The sequence below is a fragment of the Lissotriton vulgaris genome, chromosome 7 (assembly GCF_964263255.1).
Source record: "Lissotriton vulgaris chromosome 7, aLisVul1.2, whole genome shotgun sequence".
NCBI lineage: Eukaryota > Metazoa > Chordata > Amphibia > Caudata > Salamandridae > Lissotriton > Lissotriton vulgaris.
The window spans coordinates 1,606,823,844-1,606,840,858 of record NC_141695.1 but is presented as its reverse complement, the minus strand read 5'-3'; the positions used below and the strand labels follow the sequence as shown (position 1 = coordinate 1,606,840,858).

General features: G+C 45.3%; 1 protein-coding gene across 3 annotated transcripts in view; it reads right to left on the bottom strand.

The window, feature by feature from the left end:
* Positions 1–17,015, bottom strand: part of OCSTAMP (osteoclast stimulatory transmembrane protein) — a 114,382-nt gene that overhangs the window by 59,958 nt on the left and 37,409 nt on the right. The gene's annotated exons all lie outside the window — the stretch shown is intronic.

Genomic DNA, 17,015 nt, shown 5'->3' with positions numbered 1-17,015 from the left:
ACCTTACGATGGTGTCCTACGCTGACGACACGCAGCTTGCGGTTGCACTTATGGAGACTCTGACCCTGAGGCCTCCAACTTCCGAGAGGTCCTCAGTGCGATGGCAGGATGTATGACGGCTAATTGCCTGCAGCTCAATGTGAAAAAAACCGAGGTATGGATTGTGGGCAAACGGAGTAATCTTTGGGGTGATAAGTGGTGGCCAGCTCATCTGGGCCCTACCCCTACTTCGGCTGTCGAGGTGAAAAATCTGGTCGTTTGGCTGGACTCTACGCTTAGTTTTTCCTGCCATACAAAAAAAGTAGCTGCGACCTGTTTTGGTATCTTACGTGGGCTTAGACTAGTGTTGACATTTTTTGATGCTCCGACTCGACAACTAATAATTCAGGCAGTTATACTGTCTAGGCTCGACTATGCGAGCTCGCTGTTGCTTGGAGACAATCAGGCCGAAATTGCGAGATTGCAGCGCGTCCAGAACGCTGCAGCTAGGGCTCTAGTCGGTCTCCCCAGATTCTGTTCTGCTAGAAGTACTATTTTCAAGCTCCACTGGCTGCCTGTGCTTCAGAGGATAGAATTTAAGACCTTATGTCTTTCTTTTAAGATATTGAAACTTGCTTCACCTCAGATACTAGAGCATCTCATTATCCCTTACATTGCTTCCCGTCAGTTGAGATCCTGTGGACAAAATTTAGCCGTGGTTCCTCGCTTTTTGAGAAGTAGGTCCGGCGGTCGCTCTTTTAGAGTGCTTGCCCCCAAACTTTGGAACTCTCTTCCTGCCCATGTTCGTGCCCTTGATGATCATCTGACATTTAGGAAAAGCTGTTAAAACGTATATCTTCCCAAATAGCTGCTAATTTTCTTCTATCTGATCCCTTCTGTTGCTTTGTTCGTGTTGTGTTCCTTTCCACGCTCAGCGCCGGGACGCCCCTTAGCTGGGGCAGCTGTGCGCTTAAAAATGGAGTTAACTATGGGAAATGGAAGCTTCGATAGTAAGCCTATTAGGAACACAAAGCGCGTTCACTGTGTAGAACTAACGGATCAATGGGCCAAGGGCCAGTGACCACTATCCCCAAAGATTACGGAATACCGATGCAATGGTTCTCACTTAAAAGGTGAGAAAATGTAACCACATAGACCGCGGGAGGGGGGTGACAGGTGGGCACTTAAACCACTAATTACTAATTATGTGGCCTTCCATTTAAATTAGAAGAGGGGTTGAATAAAGACAGTTGGGCTACTTACTAACAGATATCTCAGCCTTCTTGTTAGGTCGCGCCTAGAGCAGCGCATGCGCTACTCTGCAAGACTTTTTGTAAGGGGCTTCAGAAAGCTCACCACACGTTGTCCGTGTGTTTTGTTTTTGGTTACAGGCTATTGGGCTTTGCGTGCGTCTTTCTAAGAAAGATAGCACGCAATTGGGCAAAGGCGGGTGCATGTCCCGCCTTTGCTTCGCCCACTGCCTATTGCTTGCGGTTACCCGCATGGGCTACATCTGTTATGAATTATCGTGCCCAGATGCGGGCGTGATAATTGAAAGCAGATCACTCGCTGTGGCGCGCGCACCACTCATGTGCTTGTTTAGTACTTTTGCTCTGCGAACGACGTAACTTCAGTCACTTGAGGCAATACATGCCGACTAAGCTACGAATCACTCACACGAAAGAAGTAAATCATATTTGTCAACATCAGCCCATACATCAACAATCCCTTTTTCCCTGGTTTCCTCACCATAATCACTGACAGCATTCCGGTCGTGGCTGACCGTCGCCAGCACTCCCATCACCAGGATACACTCGCCAGTCTTTCCACTGCTTTGGAAACAGCGAACCAAAAGCAAGAAGAGGTGACGGGTCTACTTTTTACCTCCGTGTTGAAGGATCCCGGTTTTGACAGTGGGCTTGCTCACCCAAGATTGGCACCAGTGACAAAAGCCGTACCTGCTACTTCGGGCTGGGAGTGATGGGGCGTGGAATCTGGTTTCAGCGGTCGCAGAAATCACCTACGGCTACGGATAACACTAAATGCAAGGGTAGAAACCACTCAAGACAGTACATACTCCTCTGCCCAGGGAAAGCGTCAGCTGTCTCTTTCGCCTGATAGCCACACAAAATGTACCACATAAGCTAGCGCAGGGTAGCAGGGGCTGTACATACCGTGGCGCATGCGAGTGTAGGGCTCTCCGTTCACGGTCGGCTCCCCTATCTGTCGATAATATGGACCCCTGCAGGTAAAATCCCTGATGCTCGTATTCCACCTCCGGGGACTTTTCGGTGGCTGTGCTTTTTTAACATTTATTTTCCACCCCTCCAACCTCCGTCACAACACTGCGGCGCCCCCTTGAGTGAGCAACGAATCCCATTGGACAACAGACCAGTAGGTTGCCGGCTGGCATTCGTCAGCTTCGCAGTCACTCAGAAGAGAATATACGGCGAACACACCCTCCCTGCGTAGAAAGGTTGGGTAAAACTGTTAAAACAAGAGCAGGTTGGTTGATAGTATGAGGCAGAATGGTTCAGAAGAAGCAAGGAAGTGTTGGTAGATGGGACAATGGAGATCAGTTATATTAGAGCAAGAAGAAAGGAGGAGTCGAGTATACTGGGTTGCTTAGCAGTAGAGTGAATGAATGTAGAGGGGTTAAAGAACAATGCTCATTTTCTTTCAAAATGTGATACGATGTCAATGATGGTAAGAATGGACATGATGGCACTAAGACATGAGTAGGACACAGAGCTTATCTGCTGTAAAGTTGAGGAGAGTGAGAGCTGAAGTGAAAAGATGGGATTCTTTTGGTAAGTATATTTAACGAAGAGTGAAGAAGCAGGGCTATGCTGTCCTCATTACCACTGATTGGACGTGTAAACTGTCTGTCCCCGCCTTTCAGAGAGTGTATTCACCGCCGTGAGGGTTTTCTGTCAAGAAGCAAGTGTTGGTGATGCCTTCTCCCAAACTAGAGAAGGAAGGACATTCCCGCCAATGGACTGCACCGTGTGCAAAGTTGTTGGTCAATGACGTCACTGGGATACAGGCAAATGGGTCTTCAGAGATGCGGATCATGCCTCGTTCTCAGGACCGAACCCTTTTCCTCAAAGCTACGTGACCACCAACGTCTTGTGCTGGATAGCCCTTTCTCAACATAGAGAAACAAGACCAGCATTGGCATAGCCAATAGGTCTCACCTTTGGGACCTTATAAGTGTTTAGCCATGCAACAGTTGATGTTGTTGCACCAAGGCTACTGTACTGCATAACTAAATACTTATAAGGTTCCAAAGGCGAGACCTATTGGCTATGCCAGTAGTGATTTTCCTTATTTAATGCCAAGCTGAACCCAACTGATTTTCAAGCAGCTTTGGAATGACCATGAGAAGTTGGCAACAATCTTGCAACATACATCAGTGGTTTAGATCTATATGTTAAAGTCCATAATTTGAAAGTTTTTGTTAATCCATGCGCTTTATTTCTGAGGTGACCTGGAAAATCGCTGTGACTTTTAAAAACCCACACAGCATGTAATCTTCACATTTGGGAAATGTTGGAACTTCACAAATAAAAAAAGACCCAAGGTAGCTTTGTTCACTGGAGCAAACATTTAAGCCAAATTAAACAGCCGGCATTCACAAATCAGTTAACCTTTGGTGTGGTAAAACCTATTTTTATAAACTACACTTGTAAGGTCTGAAAACTATCACAACACAATGCCAACTGGTACAAGACATTTGGGTTTTAGTGCCTATAAAGGGCAGGCACCTTTATAACAAATGGTCTGGATGCTACACCGTGCTGGAAAAAATCAGGTTGCATATTTATCAAGGGTTTGTGTTGCCCTTGTGCCATGTAATGGGGTGCTAGGGAAACATAAAACCTAAGTAAGATTTATCAAGTCATGCAAGGAGACCTCCTTGCGTGGCCCTGCACGGCTTGATAAATCTGGAATGACGCAAGCCAAGCAAATTGCTGCCTTGCATTACTCTGCCCCAGGAAGGCATTCCATGGGTGGAGTGTAGATGTTACCAAGCATCCACCCATGTGTTTTGGTGCATTTTCAGATTTATCATTAGTGGCAGACCTGGAAATGTGTCAAAATGCTACATCACCCCAGGTGAGGAGCAATGAAGAGAAATATCTTTATTGTTCCCCTTTTTTCTCTTTCTATGCCTTCTGCATTCTGAAATACACATAGAAAGCGGAAAATGCCTCTCGGTATTGTTTTTGTGCACGAAAGTGTTCCTTCCTGCCAAAAAAAAAATCTTTTCTACAATCTGCACTCCTCACAGGGTTGATTCCATCTTCAAGAGTCTCATGCAAACCATCATTGACAGAGGACCCTTCTGAGTGAGTTACATGGTGGATCAAGCTCAAATTCCCTACATCTTTCTTTGGGACTATCGTTAGTGGGGACACCACAAAGGGCTTGGTGGGTAGATTCAGAAATGAGCCGCAACTCGGGCCAGACAAAGTTTGTTGGCTTCCTTTTGTCTTGCCATCTTGCTATGGCCTGCTAACGATTTATGGTTTCTACTGGGGCACATACCCCATGAGCGGCTGTAAGGTATCACAAAGCCTTGCTATTGCCTACTAACTATTTAAGGTTTCTACTGGGGCACATACCCCACGAGCGGCTGTAAGGTATCACAAAGCCTTCCTCAAGTCCTTTTGCTAATAGCGGTGCATCTTCCCTCTTGTAATAGCCAAAAAGTAGCTGCCCTAATCTAGTCGTACCAATGGGTGAGTGTGCCCTGTACATCCTTTTTACCTTCCCAGCACCCTCCTCAAGTACCACCACTGCTACTGTTTTTTTGCCAGTTCATCTCCTTATTGGGGCCCTTCCCTTTCTGGCCTTCCCTTGCGGGGGATGTCCTCCCCCCCTGCAGTCACTACAGGTATGCTTGAACTAACACACTGGCCACTTTGCAGTCACCCTTATCATATATCCACCAGATGGCTGCAATCGCTTTGCCAGGATTACTCCCCAGGTAGGACCTCCACTTCATGCTTTGATGGAAGCAGTCTTGTTTTGTTTTACCTCCAGAGGAGCAAAAGGGATATTCCACTTTACTTTCACCCTCTCTAACCGTGACCATTGCATACGTATACCCGCAACGTCCTAGTGGTCCTATACTATAGTAAAACAAATTAGCATTTTTTCTTAAAGCCTATATCGTATTACAACCATGCATCACCTTAGTGCATGTGCTGTGCCGCGTGAATTTTTGGCTTGTAAAGTGATAGCGGTGCTGCACTCTGCATGAAATTCTACACTTTGACGCAAACAATGGTCCTGAATGCATGCAGGCAGTTTTATATTGATCGCTCTGATTTGATTTGGGCGCCTGTCTTAATTGTCCTTCTCTTTTTTTATAAAGGGTCACAAGGTCGAGGCCATCCTGCCTAAGTTCCAGGAGGGAGACAATGTCAATGAATCCCTTTCTCCATATTCTTTCTTTAACTGCTAAGAGAACTAGACATCCCAGTCCTGTCTCCCTGGCTGTAATGGGAGGGTCATCCGGTGATGTCCATGTGTATTCAGTGGCTGATTTACCATTTGCTCTGTGCTGTGTCGGTCCACTCAGCCATGCTGCGGTTGGGTGTATGCAGTTTCGCTTGACTGCCTGCCTGCCTCTACCCAGTAGTTTGCTCAGTTAGTACTTGCTGCTGTGTGGTCGCCAAACCTGCGTTTTACCCTGTCGTATCTATCCTGCCGTACTGCTGCTGCCTTTGGCTACCTAGTCTCAGGACCTTTTCAGGGCAGATGCTCACCTGGCTCTGTTCCCAAGCTGTCTGCCCTTGTTCTGCTAGGTTTCTGGTTACCCCTAACTGGCCCTGTCGTGGGTGCCCAGTTCGGGCCTGTGCAGCTGGATTCACCCATAAACCAGCCCAGTAGCTTGAAGCCAGTGGCAGGTATGCTGTCAGGTATACAGGCAGGTTAGGAGGATAAGCTATCTGCCATTGCATTGGTCTGAGGGGATTTTGCACCATCAGGTGTGCTTGAGGGGGTGTGATTCCTTGGTGCCCTCCCAGTATACCAGTCCCTGCTATGTCACTGCATTACCCTTGTTACGGGCCCCAGCTATGGTTCTCATGTGGGTGCCTATAGGCAATCAAATCATCTTGAGTGCATGAAAGAGTGGGTACTGAGGTCAAGGCTGGTTGGCAGCGGTCATGTTGACTACCCCTATCTTTCTGCTATAATTGTGAATACTATGATACACTTCCCCGGCTGCCCAGTGTAGCACTGTCGGTTGTGAGCCCTGCCTTTCCATCCACTTCAAGGTGCTGAGGACCCTCTACATGGCTGCTCAACGGCTGTTTGTTGAGGTTCTTGTGTGCTGGGTGGGGTGTTCCCAGTCTGCACTAGCTTGTTGGCTACATGCCCCTCTCGAGTGTTTTCTTTCAGGTCCTCTTCTTCGCTCGTCTTGCTACTGCAGTCTGCTGCAGGTTGTATATAGGCTGCCTGATGATATGCGATTTAAATATTATCAGATATGGGATTATTTCTTAAGAGACATAAAATTGCTGAATACAACAGATTCGGAGGTATGGGGCTTTTTAATTACAGGAGAGATAAAGCAATTGATTAGTAGGGTTTACAAGTGGCTAAATAGCCATAGAATAGAGGAAGCTGGTAGACTAGCGGAACAATAGAGCAATGTGTTAGGGGAGCCAATAGCGGCCAGGCTTATTTCAAAAGCTTTTAGCATAATAGATAAGGCGGTTCATTCTACAAATCTACGACTGCAACAACATCGTACGTTGTGTCTCCTGTATTATACTCCGGAAAGAATAGCTAGATGTTCTAAAGATAATGCTAAAACCAGCGAACGTTTAAAATGCCCCAAGTGTAAATTACATGCTGCCGATATAACACACATGTTTGTAACCTGCCCAGAATTGGATATTTTTTGGTTAGATGTTCGGAGGGTTTTATCTCAGAACTTGGGGATAGGGGCATCTTTACCACTGAGGGAGGCCATGTTGGGTTACAGCTCCGAGCATCCTAAAAATAATAGCTTATTTTCTATACCGTTAGTTTCGGCTAGACTAACCATAGCCAGAGAATGGATTTCTCCACCATCGGTTATGGAATGGTGGCGGTTGGTAAGACAAATTTATGATATGGAGCAGGCGCTGGCTAAAGTAAGAGGCCATAAGTCAATGGTAAAGTTAATGACAATTTGGGGGTCATTTTTTTTGAAGGACTAAAGTACTGTGTTGAATTGATTTAGGTTGGAAGGATGTAAATATAGTCGATATGACATTTGTTACTTTTTCTTTTCTGATATCTTTTGTACACACTGTTGAATGATTTTCTACTAATTTCCAGTTGACCAATAAAAATATTTTTTTTAAAAAGAAATCATTTAGGGAGACAGTGGGCCCCTTCCACCTCCGATGCTCCTGCCATCACTACCTTGCAACTTTTTACTTTCTCTGGCTATTTCCTACATAACGGGTAGGTTTCCTGCATTTTTTCCTCAGACACAGTCTTTGTGCTAAACGATGGCTCTCACAAAAGGTAACAGTGATCCCTACTCCAACCAGGTGTTTTCAAAGCAACGGCACAATGAAGTGTGAAATCTCTGCACTTGTTTGTTATCAGTCTTACAGAAGCTCTGATCAGAGACGGACAAAAGGATGGCCCTGTCTAGAAACCTAATCACCTTTAAGAAGATGAACTGCTGTCCCACTCCACACTCCTACCATCTACCAAATGGCAGTGCCCTGGAAGAATTAATCAGAAGACCTTTACTAACAAGATCCTCATTGAATTTCCAAGGCGATTCTTGTCTCCACCCTCCTTCACTTCAGTGTTTTGCTCTCCACCCTCCAGTCACAGGAATGCAGTCCATATACTTCTACTGTCTGTGGGACCTGTGTCTATCCAATGTCTTATGCAACACTAAAACAAGGACATTCCACTATGGATTCCTCTGGACCCAGTTCTCAGAGTGTGACTGCATAGAGTCCTACTACTGTATATGTTCTTCACACTTACTGCACATATAAACACTCAATGTGCTTAATGCCAGCATAAGGATTTGTGGTTCACAAAGAGTTGAACTTTATATGAGAATGTTCAGTTAAATACCATCTGTCTGACAGACGGAAAAAGGTTTGTTGACACTACTGCTTCACACTATATAAAAAAAAATTAAGAATACAATATATAAAAAAAAATGTTTTATAAATATTCCACTAGACTTTGAGAGTTAACTTTTTTCTTGTTTGCAATCTCAGTCCTCTTCTTGGAAATGTATTTTCTGGACTTATTTAGAGGCGTTTTTCGTGCCTATTTAATTTTAGGCAGGTGCTATCTTTTCCCTCCTTGTGCAGGGTTTTGTTAGTTCTACTGCTTCACAAAACCTACTACGCTGCCACCACCACCACTTTATGTGCCTCTCCATAGGCATGGACAGTAGTCCTATGCCAATTAAAAGGGAATTTGCTTTGCACTTCTCAAGAGAATATTAAAGAGGAACAAGTTTACATTTCTGAGTATATACTACATTAGATCATGCTACGGACAAATAAAAAATGAAGACACTACTTTCACAATCAGTCCGGCACTCTGGGAAGAGGACATGCGGATGTATGTCGTTACAACGCATGCTTTTTCCACGCATGCCTTTACAACGCAGGTTTTACAACGCAAGTCGTTACAACGACTTGCGTTGGGGTGCGCTGGATAGTGAATAGTTTAATTTACTATTCCAACTCCAGTCCCCGTGGATAGTAGGGAAGGTTTTGGATAGTAAATTAAACTATTCCCTATCCTCCAGCGCCCTCCAGCGCAAGTCGTTGTAACAACTTGCGTTGTAAATCCTGCTTTGTAAAGGTACTGGGTGGAAAAGGTTTTGTTGTAAAGGATGTTTCCCGGACATGCCATCCAACATGGAAGAGACATTCCCATCAAAACACCTTGTGTAGCAGGAACACAACAAAGGTTAAATAAAGCTCTGAATAAGAGTATCATTGCTGACAGGCACACACAATAAAACTGTATAGTTTGAATCCAGACATTTTTCTGTCTGTTGTCATCATGTTTGAAGCACCTGTCCAGTTGCTGATAATTAATTATTTATTTATGACATTTAAAGAATGACAAATGAAAAGATAAAGCATTTTGAACCAATTGCATTAATAATTGAGTATTCCTTTGTGAAATAAATGCCCCTTTTTGCATTTGATTGCTGTTTTTTAGACTGCACACTGGGGCACTGCTGTCCAGCCCCAGTGTATGTGCTCTGACTGCTAAACCATGTAAACATTGGTTAATCCATGATTGACATATTTAACTCTCATATAAGGCCATAATATATGGTTTAGAAACTACATCCACGGTATGGAAAGTTAAATGTCCCCTCTGGACTGCAAGAAATATTGTGCCATCCACTAGTGTGACACGGGAAAACATTTCTTCAGACCTACAATTGTAGCCTGACAGCTGCAGATCTACCTCTCTAAAGGGGAAAAATCTCAATGTAATACATGTGTAGTCACCTCTATGCAGGCCCTGCAGCCTACAAGGTAGGGTGCATTGTATTCAAAAGTGGGACATATAGAAATGTATTATTATAATATCCCAGCAGGGTTAAGCCCCTAAACGCTGTTTTACTATGAAAAACCTAGAGTAAAGATGAAAATAATAATTCCATTAGCTCGGTTTTGGGACAAGCACAAGCTAGAGAGATAGTTCAACCTCTATTTTTATCATTTATTCAAAGCCCAGTTATGGTGTAAAGTTAGATGTTTTATAAATACTTAGTAAAAGTAACATTTAGAAAGTTATATTTTCCCTGCCTGAAGCTCCTGGAGGATAATTTGCATTAGCTTGCCATCAGCTGCCGAGGTGTGTGAAAACATCCCTAGAGCTGAGACAATGGCAGTGGTATGGGGAGATGTTTTTCTTCCCCTTGCAGAAAGTCCAGGTAGATTGGCCCCAGGAACTTCATTAACTTGTTAAAAGGTCTAAACTTTTATCAGTAAATGTAAGGTGAGACCTGGAGAAGGAAAACCATTGTTGTCCCAGCCAGGCTGGCTCCACAGCTAGTGGGAGGGGAGCTACCCCCAGAAACAGTAAGAAGAAACTATTAATTTTCCTGGCCACACCTCTGGGTGGTACCCAAGCTCTGCACAAGAGAGGAAGGATTTCCCCATTTCAGACTGTGGGAGTAAGGTGCTCTGTGGGATTGTTTACAGTAGGGCAAACAGAAACTGCTGCAGAAGTGGGAGAGTTGCCTCTGAAAACTATAACCCTTTGATTAGGGAGGAGCCGGGAGTCACTCCCACTCACTAGCTAGTGTAAACCATAAATGTGGCAGGCGAAGGCACCATACTCGGAGCACTTTTTAGACCTGTGGACTGCACCTTCTGTGTGAGTTAGCTTGCTCCCACTTGTACCAAAGACATAGAAGTGGACTCCAAGGGTCAATTGGATGACCTATGTGGCTACAGGGACACAGCAAGCTGCAGGTGGCCTTTTTTGTGAAGAGTCCAACTGAGCAATTGCAACTTGTCCTGGACTGTCCCTGTTGTCCCTGAAGTCCTGATCCCTTGGCTGTCTCTAACTGGACTTCTGTTACAAACTATGAAAAGTTGGGACTTTGAAAACGTTTAGACATTCAGCCTTCGGCCAACAGGGAACAATCACTCAAGCCTACCCTGCCAAGGCACAACTTTGCTGGGAAAGTATCAGACCTTGTGGAACTCATTGTCAGATAGAGCCTATAGCCTTGTCCTGTTAGAGGATTCAGAGCTCCAAAAAAAGAGATGAATGTAGACATCTTGAAATTGACAAAATCAACAACTTCAGTGGGATCTGGCTCAATGGCTATCCAGATTTGAGAGGACGTCCTCTGCAACCCTGCCTGACTGAATGATTTTGACTTCCTGAAGACACCCATCCTGAGTTGAGAGGAGGGCCAAGCTGGTATAATAGGGGTTGGAAACCAGGTGCCACCTATCAGAGTCATCTATTACTGCAGTCACTGGGGCAAATTCTGCGGGCGTGATTGGATAAGAGGGGATCTGTGCATGCAATGCACTATGCACATGCTGCAGAACAAAATGGTCCATACTGATGGGTGCCACACAAAAAGTACATCATCGTATGGGAAAATATGTGGACACCTGGAAAGAGATCCCTGAATATACTCAGTGCATGTCGCTCCAATGTGTTTTTAACAAAGGTTTCCAACACAGGAGGCAAGTATGGGTTATCCACAAAGGGTAAAGGGGGAGAGTATAGCAGATCACCACCCAAGTCTCTAAGGTGCTTACTCTACGCATAGCAAGTAGTAGTAAGCATCTGGATATCGTTGGGATCCCAAGGGATCCCTTATGGGAGGATGGCATGCAATGGTGCACCCTCTGCTTAGTCACACTCAGGTCTATCGTAGGGTAGCCGAGCATTGCTGTGTTACCAGTAATGGGAACACTAACACTGCGCCACTAGATAGTAGAGCTGCAGATATAGCACACCGAACCCTCTCCACTCATAGGGGAGTTCCAAAGTATCCCACCCCACTCTGGGCCTACAGCCCATCAGATCAATCATAGGAGCAGACTCCACATGGTGGCAAAGTAGGCATTGATGAGGAAGATAGGGATATTGAGAAAAAGATATAAAAACAGGGGAGAACCACCATTTTTATTATGGTGACAGAACCCTCTAGCGATAGCAGGAGGCGTATCCAGCCCTTAATATGTGTTGTCAATCTGTCCATTGCTGGCACATAGTTTGATCGGAGAACTTTCTCCTTATTGTGATGAATGTGAATGGCCAAATATTTGACAGAATCCACAGACCACACCACTGCAGTGGAAATTTGCACGTCACAGGTGACATCACCTGCGTGAGTGGGAATAGTTCTCACTTTTGGAGTGGTGGGGAACCAAGCTTGATTGCAAGGGCGATAGAATTGTCTCAAGTAACAGTGACATCCAGGTTGCAATAATCTTGGCCAATATTTTATTGTTGAAATAGAGGGGAGATAGTGGTGTGTAGGAGGTACAGTTAACAGGGTCTTTGCCTGGCTTCAGAAGAAGTTTAATCCCATCCTCTCACAGTGAGGGGGCAGTACCCCGGCATCTAGCGATTCAGCATACATGGCAAGTAGGTGTGGTGCCAGGAGATGCTTATAGGCCTTATAGAAAACTCCTATTTGATCATCTAAACCCAGGGCCTTAGAGCCGTCTAGAGAGTCAATGGCGGCTATGATTTCCTCAGTAGAGACGGGTACGCTTAGGAACAGCTGTTGCACATTTGTGAGCCAGACCATAGTGATCTCTGAGAGGTATTCAGTGACACCCCTCTCATTGCCCGTATAGCGGGAGGAGTATAAATAGGCATAATAATGCAGGAGCTCAGTGATCACTGCACTGTTATCGATCGTATGCATCCCATTGTCAAGCAGCAGTTCAGGGATGTATCACCCGCCCACTCCACGGGCGAAGCAGTCATGCCAGTATCCGGCCTGGGTATTCCCCCATCCCATAATGCCAGGCCCTAGCTTGTTTCCCCAAGTGTGCCACCTCCCGATCAGCCAGCTCCCGAAACTCATCAATGAGGGACTTGTGGCACACTAGTTGCAAACGATCAGGCCTCCGCACCGCTGAATCATCTAAGTCGTACAAGGCAGTTTAAATTTGGGACAAGGCTTGTTAGATATCGCGTAGTACACCTGGATGTTTTGAGATACAAATCCACTTATATAGACCTTAAAAGCCTCCCAAAGGGTGGCCTGCTTTGCAACAGATCCCACATTCAGTTCAAAGTAATTTAATATGGCAGTACCCAACTCCTCAAGGAAAACGTTATCATGGAGAGCATTGCAGGGAAAACACCAATTGTGTTCATACCAAATAATATAGCCAGTACCATGTGAAGTGGGAAGTGGTCCGATAATGTGTGTGAAAGAAGAGGAATGTCAACCACCAGGGAAGCACATTGGATGACAGCAGCCAATAATCAATACTGGACCATGTGCTATGGGATTGCTGAGCAAAATGTGTAACCTGGGAGTGCAGTGTGATGAAAGCGCCACGTGTCTCCAAGAACTTTGAAGGATTGCAGTTTGCCACTGGGTGCTGTAACTGTGGATCCCAGCAAAGAACATGTTAAGATAACTCCCCAATATCACATGATCAGCATTGTTTCACCCCAGAAGGGAGAGCAGTTCATGAAAGAATTCTGGATGGTTGACAATATAGGTATATACATTTAGAAACAATACACTGTGGCCCACCAGCAGCCCGGCCACGTAGCGGCTGCCGGCTTCAGTAAAATGTGCTCTAGGGGTGAAGGGGATTGAGTGGTGTATTAAAATGCAAACCCTGTGTGAATATGTAGGTGGAGAAAAAGCTATGTGGGCCCCATGATGATGCAAAAGTGTGTGACGTGCCTGGGGGAATGTGTCTCCTGTAAAAATGCTATTTAAATACCATGACGGGTCAAAAATTGAAACACCAGTTTTTCTTTACAAGGGTTGTTGAAGCCGTTGATGTTTCAGGATAGGAAATATCGACCCTTGGGTCAATAGGGTGCGTGACATTCATTGGTAAGATGTGAATGATATACAGGAAATGTAGTGTGTGGTGTAGGGATATAGTACTTCCAATCAGAGGTCAAATAGATAACAATAACCAACAAATAAAGCATAGCCACCCCCACCCACCTCCCACACTAGGCCCCTAGCTGCTCAGTGAAAACCCATAACACAAAATGCGAACACTGCAATACCAGTCAAATTACAGTGCAGTGTACACGAATGGGGGTGGCAACATTGTGGCAACTGGGTCCCTATCATGACAGGGGATTGTAATGATTAAAAACAAATTAAGGCCAACAGTCACCAAAAAGTAAGAAGAAACAGCAGTTGGAGATGAGAAATGAGAGGAAAGGAAAGGGCTGAAAGTTAAGAAGGGGATATATGAAGGCATATTTCAGAATGTGAGTTCCAGTATCAGGATGATGCTGCAGCCTCCTACGATTGGTCTGTCACCTCTCCTTCCTCTAGGGGTGTAAGGTGTTTGCCTGCACCGTCTAAGTGGGTGTGGTGTCGATCCAGGCCCTAACTCATGCCATCCAGCCCACTGGTCAGGGTGTCGAACTGGGCATCCATGGCTCGGAAGCCAGAGAGGATCTCTGCTAACAGGGCGTCAGTACTGTTCGACCGATCGGGACCAGGGGCCTTGGTCGATCCATCGGCCAAGTCTTCTTTGTTCTTGGATCTGTCCAGATTCCTGGCATGTTTAAATTGTAGCTTTCTCTGCTTCAGGTCTCTGTGACCTATTATGTATCAGCCCAAGAGGTAGGCCCGGGAGGTCGAAAGGGGGATATGTGAGGCCTATGTGTTGGGCAAATTTTCAGATGAAATACAGCCCTGAGTGATCGCTTCACCAAGGTTTCTGCTAAGTAGTCTGTAGTACCTGACAGGAAAGCACTCCCAGGTGTCGAACAAAAGGGTGAACCGTTGCGAGGTGTGGGCAGCCGATGGGGAGCCCGCACTCCGGTACCCCTCCAAGGGCAGTTGCCCGGCATCTAGCCCAAGACAGCAGTACTGCAGTGTAGCAGCCTCCTCAGCACGGCATGTTGATTTGAATACGGAAGTCCATGATCCCAATCCAAGCCACAGGTGGGCCCCTGAATGCGCCACCAGGCCTCTGCGCTGGTCTCAAGTCAGGCAATGGGGCAATGTAGGGAGGGCAAGGGGTCTGTTTGATCTGGGATAGCTGCAGTGTAGAGGTGTTAGCAGGGACACTCACCGCATCTTCACATGACCGTTGCTGTTTGATCACCTTGGTCCCAGAAAGCCTTTATTCTTCATGTAGTCTCCGTATGACTGCGCCCAGGAGCCACACAAGCAGCCGTGAGGAGGCTCCGACTGCCACACACTCGCTGGGCCTCATCTCCACGTTGCAGGGGCTGGTGGTGTTCCTAACCTCATGGGATCCAGTAGCACAGCTCTGTTGAGGCCATTTTGCCCCGCAGCCAGCCAAAGCCGACCAAAGCAGGCAGGGCCAAGTCAGTCTCTGCTGGTTTCAAGAACGAAGGAGGGCAGGAGCCAGCTGCCGGAGAGCCGGTGCGGTGCCCAGCAGGCCCCCGAGACCCTGGTCAGGTGCTACTCCAAGTGTCATGTATCATAACCTCACCATGCATGCGGGAAGTGATATTCAGCATATATGTGCTTCTTTCAATGTTGTAAAACGTGCCAAGTCTCCTTCGGCTTTAGATGGGTAATTGCGGCTGAAATGATTGATTTAGAGGCATCCAGGAGCCGGAGATTCAGATGAGAGCAGCCATCTTGGATGCTGGTGCGGCCACGCCCCCGGGCAGAGCTTAGGTTCTAATTACAGTGGAGACTACTCTTTCTCTGCCTTGATTACAACCCTCTGACTGCCCTCAGGAGTAAGGGCCGTTGGAGGCAGACCTAATTATGATGGGTAGAATAAGAGGTCAGTTTTCACTGCCTGGCACCGCCAGGAAAACCCTGGTGGTAAGGGGCAGTGAAAAGTGCTAAAAGCTACCCTCACCATGTGAGAAGACTCCCATGGCTTGGAAAGCATTTTCTTGTCTTTTTCAAAATGAAAATCCCGGTTCGAGAATTACTTTTTGAAAAAAAATGAAAACAGTTTGGTTTACGGCTCCATCATATTAATGGAGCCGTGTACCACACTGCAAACAGCATTGACAGGAGTTCCTGCCAATGCTTTGGACATAAGTGCCCGCTTGGTTGTCATTTCTAAATTTGTGGGTGGAACTTATGGCAAAAAATAAATCAGGCACTAAGTCTTAAGGTGACATTTTGGCCATCCTGAAATTGCACCTAGGTCCCTATCACTGAATAAAAAACTGACTACCGAATGGTGTTTTTAATATAAATCTTTTAAAATTAACAAATCATGTTCCCATTTTTTGGATTTTTGTTGTTTTGGTGTCATTTTGTTTATTACTTTGTAGTCTGTTTTTTTATAAATTGGAATGTGTTTTTATTGTGCTGTGTTTTTAGCTTTTTAACAGTCTCAGTATTTCTAAATACTTTACACATTTTCTGTAAGATAAGCCTTTTCAGATATGTGCCACAGCTACCAGGGATTGAGCTAAGGTTTAAATTACTGAAACCTTAGCCATAACCCAACAGTTTCATGATTTTATTACTTTGGTGGACTACCATCCACCCCAATAATAAATTCGCTTTCTTAGATCCATCAATACACCAGCAGTGAACATATGGTGTTTCCTAAGACTAGCATAAATCACCAGAAATTGAGATGTTAATATGATAAGAAAACAATTTCTCTTCTGAGGATGAAAAGAGACATTTTGGGATATAGTAATAAAAGGAAAGATAGATACACAAGACAGGCAGGCAACGGGAAAAGTGGACAAGTCCTATACCAAGAATGAAGTTAAGTTATTATGGACATTCCATAAAATCAAAAACAATTTATAGGTATATTTGTTTCAAAGTGTCCCAGAGCATGTTAGGTCTCCCTACTTTTCCATTCATATGTTTACATGCATCTGAGGTCCATTCCTCTCTTGGGATAATATACTTATCACTTTCTATGCGCTGAGCCTACACAGAAGAGTTCCTTGTGTTCCTTTTTCTATGTAAGGTACATTTATAAACTCAAAAAATTTCAGAGTTAGTTCTTGGGCTGCAGAAAGAAAAGCTTGGAAATACAGGTCTGTAAATGCTTCTTTGTGTTTCTGAGCTCTGCTGTCAGCAGCACATGCACTAACTGGAGATTTTCAGGAGTTCATGTGTGCACTGTAGAAGGAAAAAATAAACTTGCAGACCCGTTATACGATGGCTCAGCAGCGCAAACAAGGAATCGTGGTTCAAGCCCGGGTGGGCTATGCAGATTCTTCCAATGTCTAGGTAGGACACTATTACCTATTAATGTACCACCGAGGATGAAGTTTTTAATGTGTTGTGGGAGGATGACCAGAAAAGGTGCAAATGACAGGTGTTTTGAACCATGCTGGCAGAGCACCTTCGGGACACTTCAGAC